At 43.8% G+C, this 23,817-nt stretch overlaps 1 protein-coding gene across 1 annotated transcript in view; it reads right to left on the reverse strand.

Annotated features, from left to right (window-relative positions):
• Positions 1–23,817, reverse strand: part of fus (epithelial splicing regulatory protein fusilli) — a 422,179-nt gene that overhangs the window by 144,546 nt on the left and 253,816 nt on the right. The window lies entirely within an intron of this gene.

The following is a 23,817-nucleotide window of genomic DNA, read 5'->3' on the forward strand; positions in this document are numbered from 1 at the left end:
GAGAGAGAGAGAGAGAGAGAGAGAGAGAGAGAGAGCTTTCTCGTAGTAATGGGGATGATCTTAAACACACAAACATTCCCTATATAGTGTAATTCACTTTGAAAATCAGGACGAAGAACTCTGAAATTACTGCATATCCTACTTCGTCGTCATCATCATCAACAACAGCATTATCAACATCAACATTATCATCATCATCATCATTATCATCAACAACAACATTATCATCATCATCATCATCATCATCATCACTATTATTATCCCTACCCTAATTCCTAAACCTGAGAGGGTAGTGCAATCAATAGCTTCTGTTTGTCTTTTTTTTTTTTTTTTCGTGCTATCTTCAGACGATTTTATTCAGCACAAGAGAGAAATTTGGAACTGAAGGAGGCATTTACAGCCAGCATTATGCTCTTCAGTACAAGGTGTATAAAATCGCCTGGGAGTAGAGAATACACAGAAAAATAAAGCATCAGTAGGAGTTACAGTAGGAAGGAGAATAAAAAACAGTCTCATTAGGACTGAAAGGAAGTAGGAGAACAAAGGAAATAAGACAACATTAGGATTTCAAGTAGGTAAGAGGACAGAGAAAAATAAAGCACTATTAGGAGTTAAAGTCGGCAAGAAAGAGAGAAAAACAGTACCATTTGGTGTTACAGGAAAACATTAAAAGTTAAAGTAAAATATAACGGCATAAACCCGACTTTTCTCTTAATTGGAATTCCCAGACACGAAAACATACAGAGAAGTCTTAACTGTGTATATTTCTCGATTGCAGATTTTGCTCTGAAGATGGAATAAGCATTTTCCGAAACGCCAGCAAATAAAGACCCTAACTTCGTCACGATGTTTGTGTTCTGCCTGGTGATCCTCTTCTTACTACGTCTGCGATTTCCACGCCCCAAGTCTATAGCTACAGAGAATTACTGGTACCATAAACCAGTTAAGGAATTTCCATACTTCTTTTGGTGAGTGATACTTGATGTTTTTCCGTATTGTCATTATGGAACTGTAGATGAAACTCATAAAATATTTATATAGCGACTTCTCATATACTTGATTAAACATATGAAATACACTTTCCATTCAGAAATAATTGCATCTAGAAAAAGTGAACACCAGCAACGATGACTGTGAAATGTGTCTAGATTTCAGTGACGTGAAAGTTGTTAAACTGGAATAATAACACTCACAAACAAGAGCAATTCGAGATTGCAAACCTCCGCCAAAGCGGAATGTGTGGTAGATCTTACGGAGATGTTATCTTGAAATTTTTATGCAAGCGTTGTAGGCATTATGTATCGAGTTAAAAGCAAAAATGTTGAAATTACAACTATCCAGCAATGGTAGAGAATCCTTTAAAAATTCCTGGATCCAGAAGATGGTCCGGATCACCACCAAAATCTAATGCATCGTTCCTTGGGCTACACCCTACCCCTCCAAAATATTTCACCAAAACCCGTTCATAACTTTTTGAGTAATCCTGCTAACAGACAAACAAACAAACCAACACCGGCAAAAAAATAACCTCCTTGGCGGATGTAATAAACAGTTGCCTGTTGAAAAGGTACAAAAAATTCAGAAAAGATAATTTGTTTATTAAGTGTACACGTATTAAATAAAACTACACAATGAATCAAACTAAGCTGACAAACGGTGGCGTGAGGGGAAGGGGTGGGTTTGACAGGAACAGAGTACTTAGGATGATGGTACTCATGGTGATGCAAAGCAGGAAGGTGAAGGCGAGGTTTAGCCAAGAGAGAAAGCGATGCAAGTGGGATTAGATGGGTGGGTGGACGAGGAGAAGGAGGAGGAGAGAGAAGAAATACAAGGGACGGAAAGAGGTGTGATGAACAGAAGGAGTGTTAAAGACCAAGGAACTAAAGTGTGTGCGTGGAAGAGTAAGGAGGACGACCGGGAAGAGGAAGAGGATGAGAATGAAGGGGAATAGGGAGGAAAAAAGGGTTTGATGTTGGAAAGAGAGAGGAAATGCGAAGGACAGAAAGAGAAGTGGTGAACATAGAAATTGTTGAAAATCGAGGAGAAGGAGGAAAAGAGTGTTGAAAAGCAAGGAGGAAAAAAAGGGAAGAGGAGAAGTAAAAGGAAGAAAATGAGAAAAGAGAGGGAGGAACGAAGAGAGGGTTGAGGAGCAAGGAAAACTGCTGAAAACTTGTCACCGCAGAAATATTTTAAAGAAAGAATGAAAACAGGATTTATTTCGAGAGGTCAGAGATGGAGATGGGGGTGGGGGTCAAGGTGGGGAAGGATAGAAACCATCACAAGACTTGGATAGACAGAGGATAGAAAATTAGACTGAATAGACAGATAGAGATGGTTAGACGGATACAGTAGACAGTAGAGAAAGCTTAGAAATACAGACACAGAGACTGACCAATTGATTAGACAGAAGTAAAAATAAAAAGAAAGACAGTTCAACGGACAGGTCACGTCTTTTATACCGTACACACACTATCTTACGTCAAATGTCAACTTTTTTTTGCCAATTTTCCTTACAAATACCGATTATGTAGTGAATCAGGGGGAAACTGTACAAGACCTTGGAAGGGACAGATTGTGGAAGATCTCAGCCTTTGATTCTTTCTTTCTGTCTTAAAAAAATAAAAAAGAAAAAGAAAACGTACTAGAAAAGCCACATGAGCCCAAGAAAATAAAACCGTTTGTAAAGCAAGTTGATAGGTTTAAATATTTAGGTACTTATTTAGCCAAGGATGGTTCTTTGAACTTTGAATTCGAGGAAAGGTTAAAGAAGGCTAATCAGGCAATGGGAATGCTTAAAAATATTTGGAATAATAACAATTTTTCTGTGCATACAAAAATCAAACTTTATAAGGTAATGGTTAGGAGTATCTTAATTTATGGACACGAGTCTTGGTACAGCACAGTGACTATGGAATATAAATTCTTGGTGTTTGAAAATAAAGCACTTAGAAGAATATTAGGAGTTAAGTGGTGGGAAAAGATACCAAATAATAGAATTAGAGAAATAACGGGAGTGCAGCCGATTGATGAATATGTTAGATTCTCACGATGGAAGTGGCTAGGACATGTGTATAGGAGACAGGGAATAGTACGAGGTACACCAGGGTGGGTGGCACTTGGTAGGAGAGGTAGAGGAAGGCCAAAAGAGACGTGGGTGAGGACAATGAGACGGGAAGCTGGAGATGAGTGTTGGGGAGATCTTGAGGAGTTAGCACAAGATAGGATGTGGTGGTGTGAGTTCATTGAGGCCCTATGCATCCCCGAGGGTGCCACAGGAAATGATTGATTGATTGATTGATGAACTTTAAGGCTAGACAGATGTGAGTGCAATGTGGTGGTGGTGTGGATGTGATGGAAAGCTGTGGTGGTGGTGTGGATGTGATGGAAAGGTGTGATTGTGGTTAATGAGAAGTGTGAGTGTGGAGTGGTGTCGGTGCATTGTGGTGGTCACGTGATTGTGGTGATGAAGAGGTGTGAATGTGCTGTGGTGGTGGTAGTGTGGTTGTGGTGATGAAGAGGTGTGAGTACAATGTGATGGTGGTGATGGGGGTGTGAGTACAGTATTGTGGTGGTGGTGGTGGTGTGGTTATGGTGATGGAGAGGTGGGTGTGTATTATGGTGGTGGTGGTGTGGTTGTGGTAATGGAGAGCTGTGAATGCAATGTGGTGGTGGTGTGTAGTTGTGGTGATGGAGAAGTGTGAGTGAATTATGGTGGTGGTGGTGGTGGTGGTGGTGGTGGTGGTGATGTGGCGATAAAGAGTTGAGAGTGAACTGTGGTGGTAGTGTGGTTGCAATGGCGGTGTGGTTGTGGTGACAGAGAGAGGCCTGAGTGCACTGGCGGTAGAATGGTTGTGGTGGTGGTGCGGTTGTGGTGATGGCAAGATGTGAGTACCTTATGACAGTGGTAGTATGGGTGTTGTGATGAAGTGTGAGTGCACTGTGGTGGAGGTGGTGTGAGTGTAGTGATGGTGAGGTGTGAGCGCACTGTAGTGGTGGTGGTGTGGTTGTAGTGTGGTGGAGCGTGCATGACAACAATACTACCGATGTGAACTGGGACAGACAGAGTTGTGCATATTGTGTGGCGAGAATATGGGCTATTGTGGGACTATTGCGGTAGAAAGGGGCTTGTGACGCAGCAGGGTGTGGCTTGGTGTGACTGTGGCTGTGGTGTGGCAACGAGATGGCTTTGGCTTGACTGTGATGGTGCTCTGACAAAATTCTCTAAGGTGTCTGTTGTGACTGTGGATTAGCCTGAGTGTGGTTGTGAGATGGTTGTACTATGACTGGTATATCTCTGCCGTCGCCGTGGTGTGGCTGTGGTATGGCTATGATGCAGCTGTGTATTTTTGTGGCTGTGGTGTGGCTGTGTGGTGGCTGTGGCGAGGGCTGGACGGTTCCCAGAGGAAGGAAGGAACTGTTGTGGGGGAGTCACGGCCCATCAGACGCCTCGGAATGTCGTGGAGAAGCGACACGACTAAGAGAATCCAGCCACATCCTCTCACAGGGGGAGGGGGGAGGAGAAGGAGCAGGGGAGAGACAGAGGGAAGGAGGGAGAAAGAAGGAAGAAGAAGGGGAAGGGAGAAAAAAGAGGGAGGAGAGGGTGGCGCAGGTGCGTGAGAGTCAGGGAGGGAGTTAGGGGATGAGAATGTGATGAGGTACTGTAAGAAGAGAGGCTGGTCGTCTTGTTATGAGGCTCCTTTCTGCTTTCAAGAGGAGGAGAGACAGAGGAAGAAGAGAAAAGTGAAAGAAAAAGAGGCAGGAGAAAGAGAGAAAAAAGGAGACAGATTTCGTAGAAGAGGGAATTGACTATGAGGACCCAACGATCATCAGGGTGAGAGAGAGAGAGAGAGAGAGAGAGAGAGAGAGAGAGAGAGAGAGAGAGATGGGAAGTAAGAGTAGATGAGAGAAGGCCGAGGAAAGAAATGAAATGGAAGTGAAACAGAGTGAGAGAGGGAAAGACTGATGTAGAGAAACTAGCAATCTTAATAACTCCCAGGACATCTCTCACCGGGGGAGGGAAGAGGGAGGTGGAGGAGAAATTGAGAGAAAGATGGAGGGAGACTCGAGGGAGGGAAAGAAGGGAGGAGGGAGAAGGAAGGGAGAGAGTGAGGAGGTAAAGAAGGCACCCAATTATGAGGCTCCCACGACCATCGCTCAAGGAAGGGGGGAGGAAGAAAGAGGAGCAGGAGGAATGTGAGAAAAAGAAGAGAGAGGAAGGTGAGGAAAGTGAGAGAAGAAGATGAGGAAGAAGAGCCAGTTAGAGTCGAGGAAAGAGTCGAATCAGAGAAGATGAATGGAAGAGAGATGAAGGATGGAGATATGAAAACGAGGGAGAGGAAAGTCAAGAGTTATGAAAAAGGAGATGGGAAGAAAGAGATGATGGTGATGATGACGAGGGAAGAAGAGGTGTGAGGAGGGAGAGGAAGGTTAATGGAAGTGACGAAGGAATAGACAGAATAAAAGAAGAAAAAAGAGAAAGAAGATGACAGAAAGCGTGCAGTGGAGAGGGGTAAGGGAGAAAGGATGAGGAAGGATAAGGAGAGAGAAAGAGAGTTGAGAGAAGATGTGAAAAAGAAGGCGAGGACAGAAGGTGTGCTGGGGAAAAAGAGAAAAGCGAGGAACAACGAAGGGAAGGAGGGAAGCAATGTAGAAAAAGGAGGGGAGGTGGGAAAAGGGTGAGGGGGAGGGAGAAGGGAGAATGAAAAGTGAGGAACAGGAGGATAGGGAGCCTGAAGGTGGGGAGAGAGACGAAATGTAAGTGACAGAGGAGAAGAAGGAGAAGGAGGAGGAGGAGGAGTGCTGAAGAAGAAGAAAAAGCGAGAAGAGAATGAAGAGGAAAGGATAATACTGAACAAGGAGACTGGTGAAGAAAACCTCGACTAAAGAAAATATATTACCACAAATAGCAAGACTCACATGACTGACTCCCAGAAACATTCGATTTATTATTATCATTATTATTTTTTTTTTTGGGGGGGTGCGTGGCTTCGATTACTCCACCAAAACGATATACGACCGCCTAAATCTCTTGCTAAATTATGTTAAAACCCTGCCTGAGTATGCGAGATCCTTCCTGTGTTGAATAAAATGCTCTTGAAGCAGCCAGAGTGAAAGAAATTTTATCATCATGCACAAGAAAGTGTGGAAAATCATTTATGGCCTCTCTTTTCATTCTTTCTATTACCGGAATATTTTAAAGAAGTTAACCCTTTCAGAACGATGCGTCCATTAAAAGAAAATATGGTTTAATTCACTCAGTTTAATGGAGACCTCTTGAAATGAATGTTTGTGGAGGAAAGTTTATTTTAAAATTGAAAATAAAACTGGAAGTAGAAAGATTACAACAAAAGAGACGTCACAACCTCTCCATATCGAAAAGTCTCGCCTTGAAAACAATAATACTGTTTTAAGGAAGCACTGTCAAGCCAGAAGACTCACACTATCAGCCATGTATTTGTCTTTTTCTTTTCTTTTTCTCTTTTTTTTATACGTCTGGTGCACGTTCGATTCTCCACAACCGGTTAAATTGTGAGAGGGGCTTGCATCACACTCCCCCGCTCCTTGCACACACTCATCCATCCCTTCCACACATCCCCATCCATTCCACACACTTCCTCACCTCTTCTATACACTTCTCCACCTAACACACACACACACACACACACACACACACACACACACACACACACACACACACACACACACACACACACATATGTATAAACTAGAAAACACTCAGAGAACGCATACCTCCGCCAGTGCCATTACAAAGGATCCGGATCCAGATCCGTGGATATAGGATTCGAATCAGGATCTGGATCCCCCCTAAAATTTAATCAATTCTTTCTTGTTTCATGGCCCACCTTTCCACAAAATTTCATTGAAATTCATTGAAAACTTTTGGAAATATTGTGCGGGATACTCCTGATCCGGATTCCGATCCGCCCTCATATTTAATCAATTCTTCCTTGGTCCATGGTCCAACCTTCCACAAAATTTCATCAAAATCCGTTCAAAACTTCTTGAGTAAAGTTGCTAACACACAGACAAACACACAAACTAACGCCGGCAAAAACATAGCCTCCTTGGTGGATGTAAAAATAACACAATCTCTCTCTCTCTCTCTCTCTCTCTCTCTCTCATGTCTTCCTAACCTCAAGTTCCCGTGGCAGTGCATCTGAGGGGAAAAAGTCTAAAAGGATGGTGACCACAGCCTTACACGTGATTCTCACCCCTTCACACACACACACACACACACACACACACACACACACACACACACACACACACACACACACGCACACATACCTGGAGGAGAGGCGTGAGGGATGAGGTAACGTGAGAGAGGGAGGGGAACGAGAGGGAGTGAAGGAGTGAGAGAGTGATATGGATGAGAGAGGGAGGAAGGGGTGAACTGAGGGCACAAAAGGTGTGAAGGAAGGAAAGAGAGATGTGATGGAGGGAGGAGCGTGAGGAAAGGTGCAGTGGAGGGATGGGAATCATATAAGTTCCTTAGGAGGGAATGAAAGAAAAATGAACTCGTGTGTGTGTGTGTGTGTGTGTGTGTGTGTGTGTGTGTGTGTGTGTGTGTGTGTGTGTGTGTGTGTGTGTGTGTGTGTGTGTGTGTGTGTGTGTGTGTGTTTAGAGAGTACCACAACACAGGGTAGCGGCAAAGACAGCCCCCAGGTTCACATCACACAGTCATCATCGCTAACCCAGCCCACAGCTCCCTCCACCTACACACCCCACCAATATGGAAGTGACAGTATGGCGGTGGGATTGGGAGGTGTAATTATGTCTCTTGCTCATTAAACGTTGCTGCCTCGACACTTGCCAAATAAAAGTGTCCAACTCCTACTCACGAAGTTTGCATCACCACACGCCACGGTGAACTTGTTGCTCTATAGGTCAGATATATTTCAGACGCCACTCTTCATCTTCTGTAAACTCAAAGGAGACCAAGGAATATCTAAAGAGGCAGTAAGTCTTTGGTAACCTGCAGTATGATTGATTGACAGACTGTAAAAAAGACAACCAATTATGAGGTGTCTTCGGGAAAAATGCACAAATACTATCAGTTTATATAAAAAGATATGAAAAGAGTAGAAGCTGACTGCACCAAAAAGAGTCCCCAAGTTGTTTCTCAATCATTTCAATTTGATGACGTGTTTCTCATTGTATTCTTGCCACTCTTAGGCGATGTTATTCAGCTTTGGGGCGTTTTCGAACAGAATATGTTTGATACAGTTTTCATTAACACTTTCACTACTTAAGATTTTTCCTAAGATGAGTACAAATGTCTATTAGTACTTTGAGATTATCTAAAAATGTCTAACTGAGGGGAATTATTAGCCTAAATCGGAGAAAAGTATAACGGAGTATGCCTGGTCCATAAGTGCAGCCACGTCAATGATTATAAGTCAAGGATTAACATTACAATGGTCCAGTTTATCTAATCCCACCACTAGCTGGAAGAGAGGTCCCCGCCGAAAAGAACGATAGCTAACACAGTAAAGGTTTGCTCTCTCAGTGTGTAGAGCCTGCTTCTACGAAATTAAGTCCAATTTAGCTCTCAAGTATTTCAAGGTCTCGCAACCCACCCTCACAAGTATTTAAAGATTTCTCAGTCCATTTGAACATATATTTTAAGAAGTCCAGATTAGTTCTGACACAGTGTAAGGTTTCTACATCTTTCCTGGTACAGATTTTAAGGTATTTTGATAATTTCTAAACCGATTTAAGGGTGAGTGAAAGCAGAGATGTGACAACGAACACCACACCTTCCACCTTGCACGGGAGGAGCAATGAAAGAAGACAAAGCAAACAAAGAGCTGGGAAGATAAGAGCGCCCTGGCAAGTTAAATAAGACCGGGAGCTAATTAGAGGGTTGAGGAAGCAACAAAGTGAAGGAGGAGCAAGGAAGCGAACGCGTGGATGAGGGACCGGAGTGAAGGTACTGACGATGGGAGAGTAGAAACTGAGATGGGCTGGTGTTAGGAGGGGGTGACATAGTTTGAAGTATACGTAAAGACACTGGATAGATAGATATAAAGACACATATGTGGAAAGAAGAGGAGGAGGAGGAGGAGGAGGAAATATTTATAAGGAGACGAAAACTCATCAAAACCCCAGTGATCAAAAGAGAAGAAATAAGTAGCAACAGACAGTACAATAAGGGCAACGCAACGGGGTGGTTGGAGTAGTTGTGGTGATGTGTTTGTGGTGGTGACACTGGAGTGTTGTGTGATGATTTGTGGTGGTGAGGGCAATGAGGGTGGATGGTGCTAGCGTGCTTTTTGTGGTGGTGTGGTGCGAGTGGGGGAGAGGGCATTATAGTAAGAAAGTGGTGTAAGGGGTGGAGGTGAGAGGATGGTGGTGGTAGTGGCGGGTCGTGTGGTGATGGTGGTGGTTGTGTGGTGTTTTTGGCAAGCGACGGGAGTGACGGCAGTAGGGAGGTTGGTATGCGAGTGGTCGTAATAGGTAGGATTAATGGAGGGTTGTCGTGTGGTGGTGGGTGTTTATGGTTATGGCAGCGTAAGGGAGATGGTGTGACAGTGTGGTGTGGTTTTGATGGCAGTATGGTGTTTGAGGTGCTGGTAGTGGTAGTGGTGGTAGTGATGGTGATGGTGGTAATGGTAGTCGTGATTTGGTGATGGTGGTGTTTATGATTGTGGCAGCGTAAGGGCGGTTGTGTGTGAGTTTGGTGTGGTGGTGGTGGCGGCAGTGTGGTGTTTGTGGTGGCAGTAGTGGTAGTGGTGGGTGGTAGGGCAGGTGTGAGATACAGGGGTGAGCAGGCAGGCGTCGTGACCTGCGGCAGAGCGGGATGCCAACATACAATAACACATTTCCCCATCGTCCACAAGGCACCTCCACACTGTACAAACCTCTACATTACTGCAAACCCTCATTACACCGTGCCCAGGATGCTGATGCAAGTTTCGCTGAGGAACGTATGAGCCAGGCACGAGAAAGCCAGACATCTCTCGTGATTTGGCATAGAGGTTTAAAATGTTCAAATGAAAGAAACTGTGATTACTGTGAAGATATTACAACGTTACTTTAATTTGTGGTCATGATTATTTTAAACCAAAGTCAGACGTGATATAAAGTGCTCGTTAGCTTACACGTCTTATGATACCTCCTCCATGCCAGTTAATTTCTGCTTGTGACACGCTAATCTCACTACTGCAGTCATATTACTTGGCCCAGACATTTATGCTTTTGCAACATATTACTCAAAAATCAATGGCCCGTGGCTCTAAATCCTTTCCAGGGCACTTCTTGGTGGCTAGCGTCATATTCTTGTGTTAATCTACTGTTACAGCTCAGCCTTCTAGGTGGAGAGACGGCAATTTTAGGCCAGGCTGGAGTGAACTGAGTAAATCAACCCTTATGGCACATCCCTCAGGAGGAGCTACAGGTATGGCAGAGGCAGGTATGAAAAAAAAAAAAAAAACACGAGAAAGGCAGATGTGTCCTCTTGCTTTCACACCGCCGTTCATTATTCAGGCGATGATAAGCACAAACTGCATACTGAAAGCTGTGAAAACAAACAAAATACATACAGGGTACCGAAACTGTGATGACGATAAATTACATACTGGATCTGTATTTACCGTGACAATGATAAATACAGATTACATACTGGGGTTGTGTTTACTGTACTGGTGATACATCTTAAATCCTGTTTGTGGATATTATTTTCCCAAAGTCACAAAGAGGCGCAATTTACTGTAGTCACCATATTAAAGACTTTGTTACATATTTTCCTTTGCAATACATTTTTCATACTACACACTGGTCTTAATGTGTGTATGTGAAGCGCATCTATCTAAAAAATGCACAGATGTTTTGCCTGTGAGGTCCGGCCATTTCTTCTTCTTCTTCTTCTTTTTTTTTTTTTTCCCCGAAGGCTTGGATAACTGTGTAGCGGGTTTCACTGGGCATGTTGTTTTATCAGTTCCAAGTTTGTGTTTTCTCTTTCTCTGTTTCTGCTCAGGATGATGATGATGATGATGATGATGATGATAATGATGATGATGATGATAATGATAGATGATTACGGCGACGACAGCGGCGATGATGATTACTTAGAATTCTGTTATGTGTTATTTATACCATATTAACACTAAAACAGACTGTATAGGTAACAAAATATTAACCTGACAAGCGCAGGGATACAGTGATAATGACGAGGTGTTAGGGAGCATCCTAGGGCCACGAGAACACGACCCCAAGGCTGAAATAATAGAGTCGCAGTTCCCGTTAGCATGACAAGGGCGGGAGGACGACCAGATCAGGGGACGAATGACTCACAGACAAGCTTACGATCGTTTCACTGTCGTAACTAAGACAAGTTTTTGCACGGAGAAAGTGGAAAGGAGAGTTCAGAATCTTCTCCTGTACGCTGATTCACAAACAGGCTTAAGATCATTTCCCCATCGTAACTAAGATATGTTTTTGCACCATGGACGATGAAAGGAGAGTTCAACTTGTTCCACCGTAAGTTCATTCACAAACTTAAGATCAATTCCCTGTCGTAGTTAAGATAAATTTTTGTAAGAAGAAAGAAAAGGGGTGAATGATTAACCTTCCTGTATCTCTTGTTGTTCTTGTGCGTTGATGCAACAACAAAATCAATTATCTGATACCTATGGTAAGTAAGGCAAGAAGGACGAGGAAATACCAACGCAGAATCTTCCTATAATCTTCCCTCTAGTTACTAAGAGTTTTTGTTTTTTTTCCCCTGGAAATTACAGGGAAAGGGAACTACTGAATCATCCATGCCTCTTGTACTTCATGCAAAACCAAATCTTAGTTACTAGAGGAAAATTATTGTAGGTTATTTTGTGGATCGCGGCACCCTCAGCATATTAACCTTTTCCACAACATGACTTCTTTCATAGTTTATTCCTGTTACGGCCACACGATATTTTTTTCCCAGCTATGGAATGACCCCGCGTACAAAAAGGGTTTAAAATAGTATCCTTTAGGTTTCAGTGCAGTGATTTTTATTCGTGCTAGCTAGAGACGATTTTATTCAGCCTGCAAAAGACCCCTCGCAATTAAGGGAAGCACACAGTTTCCACCAAAAATTTTCAGTGCTATTATTATTATTATTATTAACTCTAGAGGATCATACTACCTTTATCACTCAGCTCTCACGGGTTTATCCATACGAAATGATTATCACTACTTCCTACATCACAGTCTGGCGCACATATATAATTTTCAACTTCCACACTGCCCTCTTGAGGTTCCTATCTCTCTTTCTGTAACCTCTTCTCATGTTTCCTCTCCAGTCGTTCAATAGCATTGCAGGCGGCTAGTGTCCTTCCAAAGCTATCAGCGGTGGTATTCGAGGTTCTCTCCTTTCAATAGGTCTTCCTCCTTTTCGTCAAATACTTTCTGCACAGTGCATCAAGTCTGTCCCCTCATCCTTGCACAGTCGCCCATTTTCTCCCCAGCTCTCTGACGCAAGAATTAATCGGTATTCTCATCCCTTCATTTAAGCTGTATGGCAACTTTGCAGCAGTCTTCCCGATTTGTCTTTCCCACTGCCTACGACCTCCACTCTTTTAAAGGCAATTGTCCTGGTATCCCGAAATGAACAGATCCTGACTTTGATTATTTTTTACTTTTCTTTATTCAACTTTCTTTGCAAGGGACAGGTGTTACAGTCTCTCAGCCTTTGGACCTTTCTTAACGCAAAAAAAAAAGGGGGTTCTCCAAATTCCCAAGCAGTTTTATGACATTACTACACTGCACTACTATCCCATTACACTATCACATTACTACGCCACACACAACACATTTCTGCACCACAAACCTGCAACAGAATCATGCACACTTCACACCCAGCCACCGCCGTCGCAGCCACAGTCATGCAACCCGACACCAAACCTCTGCGTCTCTTGCACCTGTAACACCTGCACGTGCTTGCCATGCACAGGTGTACGGCAGGTGCAGCTACACGTGTACAGTTTGTTGACCTTGAACATTTTGTGCAATGATTCGTGTGTGTGTGTGTGTGTGTGTGTGTGTGTGTGTGTGTGTGTGTGTGTGTGTGTGTGTGTGTGTGTGTGTGTGTGTGTGTGTGTGTGTGTGTGTGTGTGTGTGTGTGTGTGTGTGTGTGTGTGTGTGTGTGTGTGTGTGTGTGTGTGTGTGTGTGTGTGTGTGTGTGTGTGTGTGTGTGTGTGTGTGTGTGTGTGTGTGTGTGTGTGTGTGTGTGTGTGTGTGTGTGTGTGTGTGTGTGTGTGTGTGTGTGTGTGTGTAATGCCCTGTCCTTGAACTTACACGGGTTGTTCATTATCCAAGAAAATTTATATATTACTCACGTTAAATAATTACAGTGTGCTTTCTGTGACGGTACATGCCATTTTCTTCACTTCATTCCGGCACAAACTCTAAATATTTCCCGATCAAATGAGATAAAAGTAAACCGTCCTTGTGATTTCTACACTCATATCAGGTTTTTACCTGTTCCATTTTTGGCACCGATTTCAAAACTCTTCTCACTGCTTCAATGCTGCTGTTGGTATTTCCTTTCTTTCATTTTGACATATACTGAAAGATTTCCTGTTCCACTCTGGCGCACATTTTAAGATTTCACGATGGAATTTGTCAAGGAGTTAAGGACTGGTGATTTCTACACTGATCTATGCTATTTTCTCCGTTCCATTAAGACGGCGATTTCAAGAATGCAGAAATGCCGTGGTCTTGCCCTTCCTATCTATCTATCTATAGCCCGACGCCCTAATCCCGGAAAGGGTGGCCGCAGACAAAGCGCCTCCAAGTCGCTCCGTCACCCACCATTTGACTGCCCTCCCCACGAGTCACTCCCCCCTTCCTCATATACTCTGTTCCGTTAATCCATTTTGGCATAAAGTTATAAATCCTTGGTGGCACAGACCTTACGATTTCCTAATAAACTCTTTGTTGATGAAGATTTTTCTCTGTTCCATTTTGGTCCAGATTTTCATATTCATTGGGGCCTACATTTAACAACTTCCTGATGATTACCATATATGTGTCAAGTATTCCTATGGTAACCGTATGGTAGTTGTTTTTTTCGGTGTAGGGGTACTTTCTTCGTTCTATTTTAACATTACTATCGCGGCTCCATATACCTCGTCTTTTTGCTCCTCATCCTTATGGCCCTCTGTTCTACTGTCTGGCCACGTGCGCCCCCTCAAGGCTGACCACGTGGACGGGTTAATGTGGCCACAGCGCGGTCGTGACTAAAGCACACGGCTAGCCAGTTTATACCTTGGAACATTCCTGGACCCTTACAATATTGGTGGATTGCTTGCAGCGTTATGAGACTAAAGAATATGTAGCCTGAAGTAAGACGCTTGTGTTTACATTCCTACTTAGATCATTTAATTCACCGTAAAGGAAACTACAAATGCTGTCGCGAATCAAAACGCAAGGCTAACAGGTTTACATACTGCAACATTTTAGGGGCCTTTGCAACATAGGGGGATTCTCTGCAACCTCATGGAACTAACGATCATGTGCTGAGACCTGAGGCAATTGTACTTTATCCCTGTTGACGCACGATGTGGTTGTGACGAGTACACGCAAGTAACATGTTTGTATATTTTAGTATTTTCACGCCCTGTTTCAATACGGGGGATTCTTTTGCAATATTATTTTTGTATATATAACAATTTATGTGTAATAATGTATATGATTAAAATATACTGCTCAGGGTTGTAATGCCATGAAAATCGAAAGAGGAGTGAATATTTATCAGAACAAAGCAAAAAATAATATAATCGGTTCACCCCCACACAAAAAGGGGAATATCTACTTAACCTGCGAGGAGTCAAATAATTTTAACCCTAACTCTTGAAAATTACGTAAATCAGTACACCATCGGAAGAATCTGACCCAAAAAATCAGTCTTTCCCCTTAAAACACACACACACACACACACACACACACACACACACACATACACACTTCTAGTCCTGATGGGGGGCGGGGGAACTTTATACTCCTCTGTTCCCAATATCCTCGTCCGGTAAGGAGGTTCCCTAACATCTCTTCCTTAGCGATTTATTTTCCTAACTACTCATTAATATCCCCTTTTTTGCTTCTAATATCTTTTTAACATCGACACTGAGTGCATGAATAACACACGAGAATATACTAAAAGAGCAGAACTGGAAATAAACCAGTAAAGAGGAGGTGTTAGGTGTTAGTAAGCAAAGGCTTTTCGTCTCATTAACTCTCCTCCTCTTACTGACTCCCTTCAACCTCTGTCTCTTCGCCGCACTGTTGCATCTTTATCTCTTTTCTATCGCTACTTTAATGGTCACTGCTCCTCTGAACTGTCTGCTTGCATTCCTCCACCTCTACGACGGGCGCGTAGCACCCGTCTGGCAGCAAACTCTCATCCCTTTTCTGTCCAACTCTCTAATGCAAGAGTTAACCGTTACTCCCAGTCTTTCATTCATGCAACAGGTCAGCTCTGGAACTGTCTCCCTCTGTCTGTATTTCCTCCTGCCTATGATCTCCAGTCTTTCAAACGCAGTGTGTCCAGGCATCTCAAAATGATCGGATCTTGAATTTGGCTCTCTATTGTATTTTGTTTTTCTCTTGGAGGGAACTGTTACTGCGGGCTCATGGCCTTTGGTTCCTTCTTCCTCGCATTAAAAAAAAAAAAAAAAAAAAAAAAAAAACTAATCACAAGTGAATACCGTCCATACAGCCATAATCTGGTCGGGCTTGAGGCTTCCTTGTAAATTTTTCATAGCTCAGTAGTTGCATTTAGGAGCTTTATTTCATCCCTACGAGAGGCCTTTCGAAGATGCATAAAATCGTCTTGCTAGTCAGAATAAACCAGAAAAATCGTCATTGTAGTGAAGGTATGATTGGAGATGCAACCATTTACTTCCATCTACTTACTGATAATCGGCAAAAATAAAATGACATATAAGGGGCTAATGGATGCTGTTTCTAGCCCATTAACTATGAAAGAGATGCTGGAGAGGGACGCCTTCTCGTGGTAGCATCGAAATAACTGGGTGTCGTGACTGTCTGGTTATACAAACGTCCCTCAATTACTTCCCTGTCCCCCGAAAAGCAGGATGGTGCAATGCGGGAGTAGGGAGAGAAGCCTGCAGTCCACCGGGTTCATATTTCAGATGAAGCTGATCCTACAATCACTACTACTACCACTGCCACTATTTCTACTACTACTACTACTACTACTATGACAGGTAGGCCCCAGACCGAATAAAATCGTCTAGACGTAGCAATAGATCGAGAATCAGTGGTGGCTAACGCAAGACGATTTCATTCAGCTCTGAGAAATCCACCACATCCCTTGGAATTAAACCCTTTCTAATAGCACCCTCCCCCTCCCCCGGCAAAATTTTATTCGTCCCTGTGTCGAGTACAACTCTCATGTGTGGGAAGGCTCCCCACATACAGCTCTTCTCAACAAGGTGGAGTCACAGGGTTTTCATCTCATTAACTCCCCCCCTCTTACTGGCTCCCTTCAGCCTCTATCTCTTCACCGCACTGATGCATCTTTATCTCTTTTTCTATCGCTACTCTAATGATTACTGCTCTTCTGAACTGTCTGTTTGCATCCCTCCACCACTACGGCGGTCGCATAGCACCCGTCTGGCAACAAACATCCCCATTCTGTCCACCTTTCTAATGCAAGTGTTAATCGGTACTCTCAGTCCTTCATATATGCAACAGGTCAGCTCCGGAACTGTCTTCCTCTGTCCGCATTTCCTACTGCCTATGACCTTCAGTCTCTCAAACGCAGTGTGTCCAGGCATCTTGAAATGAACGGATCATGAAATTGGCTCTGTTTTATCTTTTTTTTGTTTTTTCTTGGAGGGAACAATCTTGCGGCTTCTGGCCTTTGGTTCCTTCATCCTTGCGTTAAAAAAAAAAAAAAAATACAGTAACCCTCCCTCACCAAAACCTACAGTGGCAACCTCCTTTATAAAAATCCCCTCCCCCCAAATCTACGGGGACAGTCCCTTTATAATACCTCCCTTTAGAGTTTACAGTGGAATCTCTCCTTATAAATCCCCCTGTCTAGAACATACAGTAACAGCCATAAATCCCACGCCAGAATACTGTAACCCCTCTCCCTAAATGCTCCCACAACCCCCCCCCTTGCCAAAATTCAGTCCCCACCCCCCTCCCCCCAACGTTCCCTTCCAGAATCTACAATGGCACTCCTTTCTATTAAATCCCTAAATTCTAAAGTTATTTATCCAATACATTTCGTGACAGCCTCCTACATAAATCCTTCTACATAAATTCCCCTACATAAATCCTACATAAATCTTTCTACATAAATCCCCTACATAAATCCTTCAACACAAATTCCCCACATAAATCCTCCTACATAAGTCCCCTACATAAATCCTCCTACATAAATCTCCTACATAAATCTTTCTACGTAAATCCCCTACATAAATCCTCCAACACAAATTCCCCACATAAATCCTCTATATAAATCCCCTACATAAATCCTCCAACATAAATCCCCTATATACATCCTCCTACATAAATCTCCAACACAAATTCCCCACATAAATCCTCCTTCATAAATCCCCCACATACATACTCCAAGACAAATTCCCCACATAAATCCTCCAACATAAATCCTTCTACATAAATCCCCTACATAAATTCTCCTACATAAATTCTCCAACACAAACTCCCCACATAAATCCTATTACATAAATCCCCTACATAAATCCTCCTACATAAATCCTCCTACATAAATCCCCTACATAAATCCTTCTACATAAATCCCCTATATAAATCCTTCTACATAAATCCCCTACATAAATCCTCCTACATAAATTCTCCAACACAAACTCCCCACATAAATCCTATTACATAAATCCCCTACATAAATCCTCCTACATAAATTCCCCCCACAGAATCAAGTGACAGCGTGGGCTTTTACGTAACAGGAATACCAACACAACTCCCCCCCTCCCTCCTTCCCCCCTCCCATCTCCCCCACCATCTCCCCCCTCCCCCTCCCCCTCCCCCCCTCCCACCTGCCGCCTTCGCTTCGTCTCGGCCTCTTCTCTACCGGAAACTTACGCCGGTCCCTCCCCCCCAGCTCCTTTCTTACTCTCTCTCTCTCTCTCTCTCTCTCTCTCTCTCTCTCTCTCATTTTTTTCTTTCTTTTTTCTCCCATCTTGCTTTCACCATATTTTCTTTCCGGCTTTCTCCATCCCGTCTCTCTCTTTCTTTCTCTCTCTCTCTCTCTCTCTCAAGGCCCAGGGGTTGGCATGGCGGTGTGCATGACCTTTCCGACTGGCTACGGTGTATGTAGAGTGAACTTTGCAACCTCTCTCTCTGTCTCTCTCTCTCTGTCTCTGTCTGTCTCTCTCTCTCTCTCTCTCTCTCTCTCTCTCAGGTTGGTAAGGATATACATATTTTCTTTTACTAGAGGACATTTTATTTCATCTCATTCTTGCTATCTCCTGACGATTTTTTTTTTTTTTTTTTTTTTTGAGAGAGAGAGAGAGAGAGAGAGAGAGAGAGAGACTTTTCGAATTAGATAAGATGGATGTAGCCTTCATTAGACCCTTCAGTAAGAGAGGGCTTCCGCAAATATAATCGTCCAAGAGTTACAGGAATAAACTAAAAAAGTCTTCAGAGAGTGCATACCTCCGCCAACGCCAATAAAATGTATGATTTACTCCTATAATTCCTTTTTCTTAACAGACGAATACTTTTACGGTCTCACATAATCAATTAATTCTACGGTCTTCGTCTCCCTTTTTACACAGACTGGGGGAGCGCATACCTCTGCCAACACCAATAAAATTAATGACTTATTCCTGCATCTTGATTCGGATCCACCACAAAATTAATTCAGCTCTTCCTCTACCCACTGTGCATATATTCAACAGATTTCATTGCATTCCGACAACTTTTTTTTTATTTAGCTTGTATGCAAACAGACACACACGGGTGAATACCTAACCCCCGTCTAAATTCAATGTCGGAGGTAAATATATGCAATACAGCACCGTAGTAACGTGGCTGGGAATGTGGGAGGCTTTAGGTTTCGTGACGCTTATTTCTCAGCGATTCATTTCTTCCTGTGTAAGGCCTCAGACCCAGGATGTCATTTTTATTTATTTCTTCTTGCTAAAGGATGATTTTATTCACCTTAGGAGAGTTACCTTTTAGTGGAGTGGTTACTGAGAATGTGGTGGTGGTAGAATGGTGTTGTAGTGGTGGTGGTGGTGGTGGTGGTGGTGACTGAACTGAAAATGTGGTAGTTGTGGAGTTCGTGATGGTGATGATGGATTTGACGGTGGCTGTACTGCGACTGTGGCTGTGGTGGTGGTCGTGGTAATGATGGTGGTATGGTAGTGACTGGTGTGATTTTGGTGATGTGGTGTGATTTTGGTGATGTACTGTGACTGTGGTCGTGGTGGTGGTGTGATTTGGTTATGGTGAGTGCTGATACTGTGGTTGTAATGGTGTGCTAGGATTGTGGTTGTGGTGGTGGTGGTGGTGGCAGTGAGTCGGGCCGGGAACCTGTTAGTCAGGTGGAACTTGCCGGGAGCGGCTAGTGCTGCCGCCGCCACGCCTGGCCAGACGCACACCACACTCACCACTACCACCATACCACATACCACCACACCACATCACACCACATTTACCATCACGGCTCTCACTGTCACATAACCACTGCACCACACCACCATACTCACATCACCACCACACTCACACATGTCATGGCTTGCACACTACATCACCATCACCACTCCCTACACCACGGCTCTTACCCGCACCATCACTCTCACATCACCACACTCACACCTACTTCCTCGAGTGACTATTCAGTAGCATCCACAAGCCCTGTTCAGTAGGGGCCCGGGGTTAGGCTTCCGTGGCCCCGTATGTATGGAGATGTCGCTTATGTCCCCTTGGTTTACTGGCTAATCACTGGCACTTACTGGCGGGTATGTATCGACTAATGGGCGGCCATGTGTATGTAATGTAGTTACTGATGCCGGTCACTTGGTTAGCCACTTCAGTACGATAACGTCTTACTCTATTCTTGCAACTACCAAGGGATTCTACTCAGCCTAGCGAGACATCTGGTGGTAAAGGAATAGATGGAGACTGTTTTTCTAATCTCTTCAGTTCCGTATATCCCCTCCAAGACGAACACAGCATTTTAGCTAGCAAGAATAACACACAGAAGGTGTTATCATACTGAATGGCTTAACAATTGAGGTGAAATACATAGCTACGACCTTCATCCGTCTACCGTGCTTCGCTTAACCCCCTGAAACCCGTGAGGTATTTCACTAGTTTACGCCTGCTTTCTCCAGACGATTTTCTTCAGGTTAAAGAAGACATCTTGTATTAATGGAATTAAAATGAAGGCCATATTTAACCCCACCAAATCGAAAATATCCCAAGATGAATAAAATCGACTGGAGATAGCAAGAAAAACACGATGCACTTCCTGGCACTGAAGAGGTTAATTCCCTTTTTTAATCTTGTTCCATCTCTGGAAGGGTAAAATTTATATCATGAAGGATCGCTCTACCTGGGGGAATTAAAAACAAACCTCTATCAGCCAATTCACAACCATGACCAATTATTCTATCTGATTTTTTCTACTTCTACACGGCTTATATTTGGATTTTTAGAAAGGACTTCACGTAGTTAAGTTCCTGAAAGTCTCGAAATAAAAGCAGCTCAAAACCAGTCCCAAAGATACTATTATCCAAAGCAGAGACTGACCAGACAAGATAATCTGTATAGGAAAAAACACCACACACGTCAGCATGGGAAAAAACAAAGTGGATTAATAGTACGTGCAACCACTACCTGTCGTTCTGCTTCCCTTCTGTCCACCTCTTCTCGCCCCCACCTCCTCCCAAACTCCCCCTCGCCTCCCCTCCCCGAATCCCCTCTCTTCCTACATTCTACCTACTCATTTCTCCCTCCCTACTCACATTCTACCCCAAGTAATAAATAAATAACTACCACATTTCCCCCATCATTTCCCTAACTCCTCTCACCTTTAATTACGTACCTTCCCTCATCTCTTCCTACCTCACTTTTCATGCTTCCCCTTACCTTTCCCTCCCCTTCCCTTCCTTCTCCCTACCTCCATTTCTACCTCTCTCTCACCTCTCCTTCCCTCCAATTCATTACCTCCTCTCATCTCTTCGTACTAGACTTTCCATACTTTCTCTCACTTTCTCCAAGTTACCTCTCTTCTCAACTCTCTCTACCTACATTTCCATATTCCCCTCATCTCTCCATACTTTCTCTACCCCTATCTCCCCCACCCCACCCCTCCCTTCACCTTTAACTATCTCCCCTGACCTCCCCCTGCCAACTCTACCCCTCCTCCCTTGCCCCCTTGGTGGAGGGTGAGTGTCCAGACGCGGCGGGGTCACAAGCGGGGTCGTGGTGGGTCACTCACGCTTCCCCCGCCCTTACAACTTCCCCCTCCCCCTCACAACACTCTCCCCACCTCCCCCACACACACAACGGGGTCTTTGTTCATCGCCTCGCCCATATAGAGAACTTATACTGACGCAACACCACCATGTCACCTTTCCTGCCCCACTTAACTGCCTTCGATAACCTCTCATGAAATCATAACACAAAACAGAGCGGAATTAAGTGACCCTGAGCTGGATGCACGTATTTAGGGCTAATGTATATAAAATGACCTAGCGACATCCAGCCCTTTAAAGTTACGGTGTCATCATCATCATCATCATTATCACCATCATTGCTATCATCATTACCACTCCCATCATCATGACCACCACCATCATTACCATCATCATCAGCATCATCATCATCATCATTGTTATCATCATGACCACCAATGCTATCATTATTACCATCATCATCATCATCATCATCACCATCATCATCATTATCACCCCTCATTGCTATCATTATCATTACCACCACCACCACCACCACCGCCATCGTCATCATCATCAGGTTCAGAGATGGAGTGAGCCTGGATCCAGAAACAGCAAAGAGAAAGCACAAAAACCCAGTAGGAAAATTCTCCAGCAAATTGCCCAACGAAATAGGCCACACAGTTACTCACAGCTATTTTAAGCCTTCGTATTCTTGCCTCCATTAAACTTATAACAAAAAAAAAGAGTGAAAAAAGAACATGAGAGAGGGTGAGAGGAAGATTTAATTAGTCAGAGAGAAAGTGGATGACGAGGCTGCCCAACGTTGTGTTGTCGAGAGAAATTGGAAACAAGATCACACACACGCACAAGCAAACTCATACACACACTCTCTCTCTCTCTCTCTCTCTCTCTCTCTCTCCCTTACACACACACACACACGTACGCGACGGCAAGCAAGTGCCTTTCTTCTGCACCGACCTGATCCGCCACGAACCGACCCTGCCTGACCTGTTCTTAAGCCCCTCACTCAGGCCCGGCAGTCACTGGATTCTCGCGTTGCTATCTTCATACGATTTTACTCAGCTTAGGGGAAATTTCTAGAGATGTAAAGGAGACAGATACAGCCTTCATATACCCGTTCCTTAGTGGTATCCAAGGAGCTGAATCAAGCCGTCTGGAGATATACTCTGTTCAGTTTACCTTGGCCTAATATTGCCGTCCCTCCGTACTGAATGCTGAGTTATAGCAAGTGATTAACACTAGAATATGGTGCTAGTTACGAAGAAATGCTACAGAAAGGATGTAGAACCACAGTCATATACACTGCAAAAGCATGAAAATCTGAGCCTAGTTAATGTGAATAAACCATAACAGGAATAATATCAGTATCAGTACGTCATCGGACTGAAGGGGTTAAGATGCTAACTCAGGGGAAACAGTCTGTGATATTTCCGTACATCTTTCCTAAGCATTTGGCGGATAGAAGGTGAGGGATGCCAAGCTGTGATATAACTTTCCTCGTAGCCAAGATTGTCTCACGATTCTTCAGAGGACAGGTAACACTTTAGGTATATCATGTCTAGTGGCAGCCCTCCCTTTACAGGATTAAGGTGGAAATATATCCTTTTGGGCTATTCATAAACAGGGCTGTGACTCACGGCGGTATTCGTAACACAGAGACGGTGAAAATGTGGAAAAGCCGCCAATTTTTGAGTCATATGCTGCACCCATGAAGAAGCAGAGTGTCTTTGGCTTCTCTGTACCAGCGCTGAATGCACCTTGTAACGTGGCATCGAGTTACACCACGTTTAATGAAACTTATCTATTAGTGTTGGCTAGAAATTGTAGGCTTGGGTTTACCTACCTCTAAAAGCACCGCCATCAGCCCTAAGGTGTTATTGTGCCTCACGTTCGCTGTCGATCCCGGACTCATGCCTCCTGAGTGTAATTCAGCTGCGCATTTTTTTACCTGGGTCGTGAGGCTCCGAGAATTAAGGCTGGCGCGTGGCTACTTTATTCTCCTTGAAAAAACGAAAAAATAGAGAGAGAGAGAGAGAGAGAGAGAGAGAGAGAGAGAAGGAGGAGGAGAAAAGAAAAGAGGAAAGAAGGAGAAAGGAGAGGAAAGAAGGAGAGAGGAGAGGACAAGAACAGAACAAGAGAAACTATTGTTGTAGAAGCGGGCTGGAGGAGGGTGTGGGGAAGAAGGAAGGATAGAAAAGCGAGAAGAAGAGAGAAGAAGGGAAAGGATGAGGTGAAAGGAGAAGAGAGCAAAAGAAGGGAGGACAGCATAGACGGAGGAAAAGAAAGGAGCCAGAAGGAAGGAAGAGGAGAGGGAAGGAAAAGGTAAAGGAGGAAGGATATGAGAAGAGAACAAGAGACAGGCTGAAGGAAGGTA

This window comes from Coenobita brevimanus, chromosome 71 (genome assembly GCF_032717465.1).
Source record: "Coenobita brevimanus isolate Jiangsu-jjx chromosome 71, ASM3271746v2, whole genome shotgun sequence".
In the NCBI taxonomy this organism is placed as follows: Eukaryota; Metazoa; Arthropoda; class Malacostraca; order Decapoda; family Coenobitidae; genus Coenobita; species Coenobita brevimanus.